The sequence below is a fragment of the Manacus vitellinus genome, unplaced genomic scaffold, assembly GCF_001715985.3.
Source record: "Manacus vitellinus isolate BGI_N305 unplaced genomic scaffold, ASM171598v3 scaffold_76_pilon, whole genome shotgun sequence".
Taxonomy (NCBI): Eukaryota; Metazoa; Chordata; class Aves; order Passeriformes; family Pipridae; genus Manacus; species Manacus vitellinus.
This window is the reverse complement of record NW_021940796.1, coordinates 536,277-542,255: the sequence shown is the minus strand read 5'-3', so window position 1 is coordinate 542,255 and position 5,979 is coordinate 536,277.

Sequence of the window (5,979 nt, the reverse complement as noted above, 5' to 3'; positions counted from 1 at the left end):
GCTCCCTGCATACCTCAGCCTGTAGTTCCAAACTCCTCTGCAGTGTGTGAGTGACCTCAGCAGTGCAGTCCATCCTCCTGCAGGAGAAGCAGCACCAGGGGCTGGAGTGGGCTCTGCTGCCATGGGCCCTGTGGAGCACAGGAGGGTTGGTCACACACAGGAGGGTTGGTCACACACAGGAGGGTTGGTCACACAGGAGGGTCGGTCACACACAGGAGGGTCGGTCACACACAGGAGGGTTGGTCAGCACAGGAGGGTGGGTCAGCACAGGACAGTTGGTCACACACAGGAGGGTTGGTCACACAGGAGGGTTGGTCAGCACAGGAGGGTTGGTCAGCACAGGACAGTTGGTCACACACAGGAGGGTTGGTCACACAGGAGGGTTGGTCACACACAGGAGGGTTGGTCACACAGGAGGGTCGGTCACACACAGGAGGGTTGGTCAGTACAGGACAGTTGGTCACACACAGGAGGGTTGGTCACACAGGAGGGTTGGTCACACAGGAGGGTTGGTCACACACAGGAGGGTTGGTCACAGGGCACAGCCCAGGGCAGTCACACTGCAGCACTCCCTCTGGGACAGCCCCCTGACAGGTCCCACACCTTTCCCATTTCCCACATCTCTAATGGAATGACATGATGAGTAACATCTTTCTCCAATATTCATGGCCTGACTACATGAAGATGCATGTCCCATGAAGTTGGGGCTGGAATGCTGCAGCACCCCTCGGGCAGAGGCCACACTTGTTGAACAACAGATCTGTGCTGTAAAAGCAGAACTTTAAAGAGCTGCTCATGACTCTCAATAGTAAAGCAATACCTATGGCTGAAATAACTTGGAGGGAAGAAACTCTTCACTTAGAAGCAAATTCCAGAATTCTATGTGTTATATATAAACAGTGAAATTATAAAAGCACGAAGAATAACACAAGAACATCTTTTAATATTAGGTTGAGTGCAATAAAAACACCCTTTGATGATGATTATATAGAAGTCTATATACACTCTCTCTCTATACCCTATGATGATTCTATAAAATGTAAGCAGTGTCACTTAGCATTGCTGGCAGGGCTTTATTACTGCAAGTGGAAAGGAATATAGTGAAAGGAATTTAGAAGAGGGGTGGATAGTGTCAGCAGTAACAACATACATGATTACACATCACTATAATTAGCAATGGAATTTGAAGAATTAAAAAAGCATCACATTTGCTTTGTTTTCAACTGTGCTTTTGACTCAGCAGCACTGCCAGTGATACACAGGGCAGAAATGTTTATCTCATCCTTTTCAAAACATAAACCCACAAGAAGGAGAAATGCTTCCAGTGACCAAGGGTAAAGACCTCAATGTGAAAAGGTCCCTGGAAACCCCTCCAGAAGGCAGTTTAATCCAAATCTGGGATAACTATGGATTAAGAGTACATTGATGTTAGTTTGTGCTCCCCTCTTTTAACACTACTGCCTCATGCTCATGTGCTTTGGCCTATTTTCCCAATCTTAGGTTATATCTGCTTGTTCTACTTTGATACAAATTTGGGAAGCAACCTTACATTGCTGCCTCTGACAACAGTAGTTTCTTTTATTTGACCTGAAGTGTGGCTCCTACAGGTACAGGTGAGTGGATAGGGGGTGTGAGGTGTGACAAGGCCTGTGCTGGAGTCCATCCAACCACTGAACTGCAGCTGTGCAGCACATCTGGGGCAGCCAGCAGCAGTTAATCCAATCCCAGATACCAGCATGGGCCTTTGCAGCAGTTTTCTATGCAAATCAGGTACTTATGCACAAATTATTCTGGTTAGCTACAGGAGCCATGATGACCTAATCTGCATGTTCAGCTGCAGCACTAGCATGAGACCTGTGTGCAGCTTTTGCAGGCAAAAGTGCATGCCCAATTAGATTAAAAGGTGGATCCTTTATTATCTCTGCACTGCTTTATCATCCTTTTTATTAGGAATGTGTATGTTACTGGTCTTCACTGTAACTCAGAAAAACATTTTGAAGATATAAGAAATAATTTGTTGAAATGTTAAGTAAAAGCTTTTAAAATAAGTATATTTGTCCTTGAATAAGTGTAATTCTCATAAATTTTAAGATTTTGGGAACAGAAAACATCTTCTTGTATGGCAATAAATACCTGCAATTAATACTCTTATGTTAAAAACTTTAACAAGCCTAAAGTTTTAAAGGTTAAAGTTGTTACATGCAACACCTGCTTTCCCAGCCTCACAAAAAAAAGGATATTTTTAACATCCCACTGTATGGGGACAGAGAGGGTGAACATGAGGCCAAGCAGACATTGATTACAGCTTCAAAAAACACAGAAGAACTAGCAGATAAACTGGGATGACCAGGGGAGCCAGGCCCAGGGCAGTCAGGGCCTCGAGGGTGAGCACCTCAAGGGTGAGCAGCCAGGTCTGTGTCAGGGCCTCTGTCAGAATACACCAGTGAAAACACAACTGATAAGCAGCTGAAATGCTACTTGTACCTGGACTTTCATCCTTTGCCTCTAGGAAAAGCAGTTTCTGAACTAACATATGAGTTTAAAGAAGGAAGCACGTGAAAGTAACATCTATCAGAATACTATTGAACTATCAAAGGCTAACCAAAGACTATTGAATCAAGATATAGAAATACATTGTCATTGACAGTAACACAAACTCCTTATAAAGTGTACATGATCAGCTGTCCAGATGAGTAGTAAAACGGAACAAACACAGGCATAGGAACTTCTAGCAGTAAAACCAGAACACATGCTGAAAATCTCTCATTTTCTTCATACTTAACTAGAAAAGAGGTTCACTTCAATGAAAAATTCTACTGCAACAGGTGAAGACTTTGCACAGGGACAAGGTTCCCAACACTGAGATACCTCAGAGACAGGATTTGTTTATCTTTTCTTTTTAATGCTATTAAGAATGTCGGGTAGAGAAGGACACACAGATTGCCCTCTTCCTTACGTTCATAATGTAGAAGAAAGGCTACATGAGTACTGAAGTGGGATTGCTAAAACTTTTGCACGTATGTAAACAATAAAGTGGACACTTAGCAGTTCTAGAGCCAAGTCTTGCTTGAGCCACAGAGAAGTCATTATTCACTAATGAACAAAAAGAAGAAAATAATCCTAATTTCTTGTGATTTATCCCAGTGACAGGGTTAATGACACAGGCAGACATGCCCGTTGACTCATTAAATTGAACAAGACACAGCTAGAAGTTAATTTTCTTTTGGTATGTGCTTAGGCACCTTGTAATAACAGTATTTGTGTCACCAGAATTCAGTCTCGACCTAAAACTGCACTGTTCTTTCAGCTCAAATCTGTGGAGGCGTTTTTGTGCAACTCTTTCTCTTCCAGAGGTCTGTGGCTGTAAGAGCTCGTGCCTTTTGTAGGTCAGGCACCGCTCAGATGTGAACCGTGTACACGAGCTGGTTGCAGCGGTACCGTCGCTGCGGGTGCTTTGCTACACAAACACAGACACGGGTGGAATATTAATGACAACTTTCATTCAGAGGCAACATATGAATTATCAATGACTCCAGGTTCCGTGTGCAGCAGGAGGTGTGTGGGAAGGGCTGAGGGACCGTTTGGAATCACCATCTCGGCTGTAGCAGCTATCTCTGTGTGTGCCACCCCGGACAGCTAAAGCTCCCCTGAAGGAGCCTGGCTCACACTGCAGAGGGGCAGTGCAAGCTGCAAAGGCTGACTTCAGGAATACCCTGAAGGGAAATCTGAAGTTGGAATCAGAAGGAGCTGTGCAATTTGGGTCTGCACCTCTCTGCCAAGGTGCAGAGTCCGTGTTTGCTGTCATGGAGGTTCTTGGTGGCAATCAAGGAAACGACCAAGAAAAAGGGGCTCTGGGACTCCTTGTGGTTCAGCTGTGCTGGCACCTGGGATTTTTTCCATTCCAGTATCAAGCAATGATATTACAAGGAAGGCCAGCTGTAGAAGGAGAATAAAATGCTTGTCCTAAAGGTATTTAGGTCCTAAAATGTCCTAAAGATCTTCGGAAAATTCATTAATCTCTGAGCCAGATTTAATTTCTTGGGTAGATGCTAATTATTGCTTGAGTACACACCCCAAAATATGTGATATACTAGAATTCTGAGGCTGTCAAAGCAGTTTTGCCTGCTTTGCAAACAAATGGAAGTAAAGCCAAGGTAGTTTGGGCAATCATTTGAAAGTCTTCCCCTAAATTTCAGTCCCCTGTGTTTCTCATGTTGACGCGTCTATGAAATACCCCTGACAAGTGCCTCACATGGGAACCAGGAATCTTCTCTCTGCCACAGAAGGAAAGGGCTTTTGCCAGTGGTCAGCACAGAGATTTAGAAATACTGTGTGGAAAAAAACCCAAAAGAGTATGGCCAGATCCAATTCTCTTTTTTGGAACATATCTGAATGTGTCTTTGACATGTTGGTGCAGGATGCTGACGTGTGCTGCTCTGGTTTGACTGTTTTTCATTAACAAAAGGGGCAGATGGACACTGCATTGGCTCCTCACTGGAAATGTGGCCTGCTGACTTGTCAACTGTCTCATCATTAATTAATTATATTAATCATAGAATCATAAAGGTTGGAAAAGACTTCCCAGACCATCGAGTCCATCCTGTGCCTGATCCCCACCTTGTCACCCATCCCAGAGCACTGAGTGCCATGTCCACTTGTTCCTTGGACACCTTCAGGGATGGGGACTCCACCACCTCCTTGGGCAGCCCCTTCCAAAAGTGACTACCTTTTTGGTGAAGAAATTCATCACTGAAAAGTTTCAATATATCGAAGAAATCACTATATGGAAACTGAATTACCCTTCACTTTTAGTCCATTTTGCATGTCTCCAGTGTATTTGGGAATATCTGCAATATCACCATCTCTAGGTGTGAACAGTGAGAATTTTTGAAGTTTTAAATGGATCTAAAACTTGGAATGTAGTCAATTAAAAAATGAGTAAAAAATTTCCCCTGGCTGGTGTGGCAGCCCTGCATTGTGTCACCTGCATTGTGTGGGGTTTGCACAGCCCTCTCTTGCCCATTGTGGTATAAAATAACACAAACAAGAGCAATTGAGGGCCCATGGCCCAGCCCAGGTGATGCTGACACCAGCACCCTCAGGTGCCCTGGGCACCCACATGGAGATCCATCACATAATGGTTACGTTTGTAATCTCTGCTGCTACTTCTACGAGTAACAGATAAGACTGTACAGCTTTTGATAACGAAGTTTCCAGTGTCTCTTGAAGTTTCTCAGAGATTTTGCTCTCTAGATAATGTTACACGTGGAATTACCTCTTCCCTCGGGTCAGCATTTCAGACTGGTCCCTGTCCTGGAGCTGCAGGGCTCCCGCTGCTCCACTCCAGGATTCCCGGTCAGCATCAGGGGCTGGGCTGGCGCCTCTGTCAGGGCATCTCTGGGTGGGCACTGCTATCCCTGACACTCCGACCCCCAGAGACCGCAGGGATGCAGCTGGCAGACTGAGGGGAGGACGCGGATGGACGCGGGTGCTTGGCTGTGCTGCTGGACGGCAGCGCCCGGTTCTCCAGGGCTGTCCTGGCAGCGCCCCTGGTGAGCACGAGGGTTGAACCCCAGCGGGAACAGTGCTCCACGAAACCAGAACACTTGGAGATGCAGCTCGGTGGGGTTTGTAGATAACGCAAACGTTCAGCTGCAGGTGCAGAGCGGGGCTGTTCCCACGCCCACCCTGTGGAGGGGCCCGGGGAGACGCGCAGGGACGCGGCGGGTTCGCGGCGCTCCCGACACACGGACACGGGCGATCCCGCTGACTCCAGGTGTGGGACAAGGTCACTCCTGCAGCAGGGCTGTCCCGGGAGCGGGGCGTGGGAGGGACACCTGCAAAACGCTACAGCGCCTGGTGTCCGCGGGAGGCCGGGGCTGGAGGGACTGGACGTGGTGCCCGGTTTTCCCGGTGTGTGCCCGGTATTCCCGGTGTCCCCACTATTCCCAGTATGTGCCTGGTATCGGTAGTGTCTCC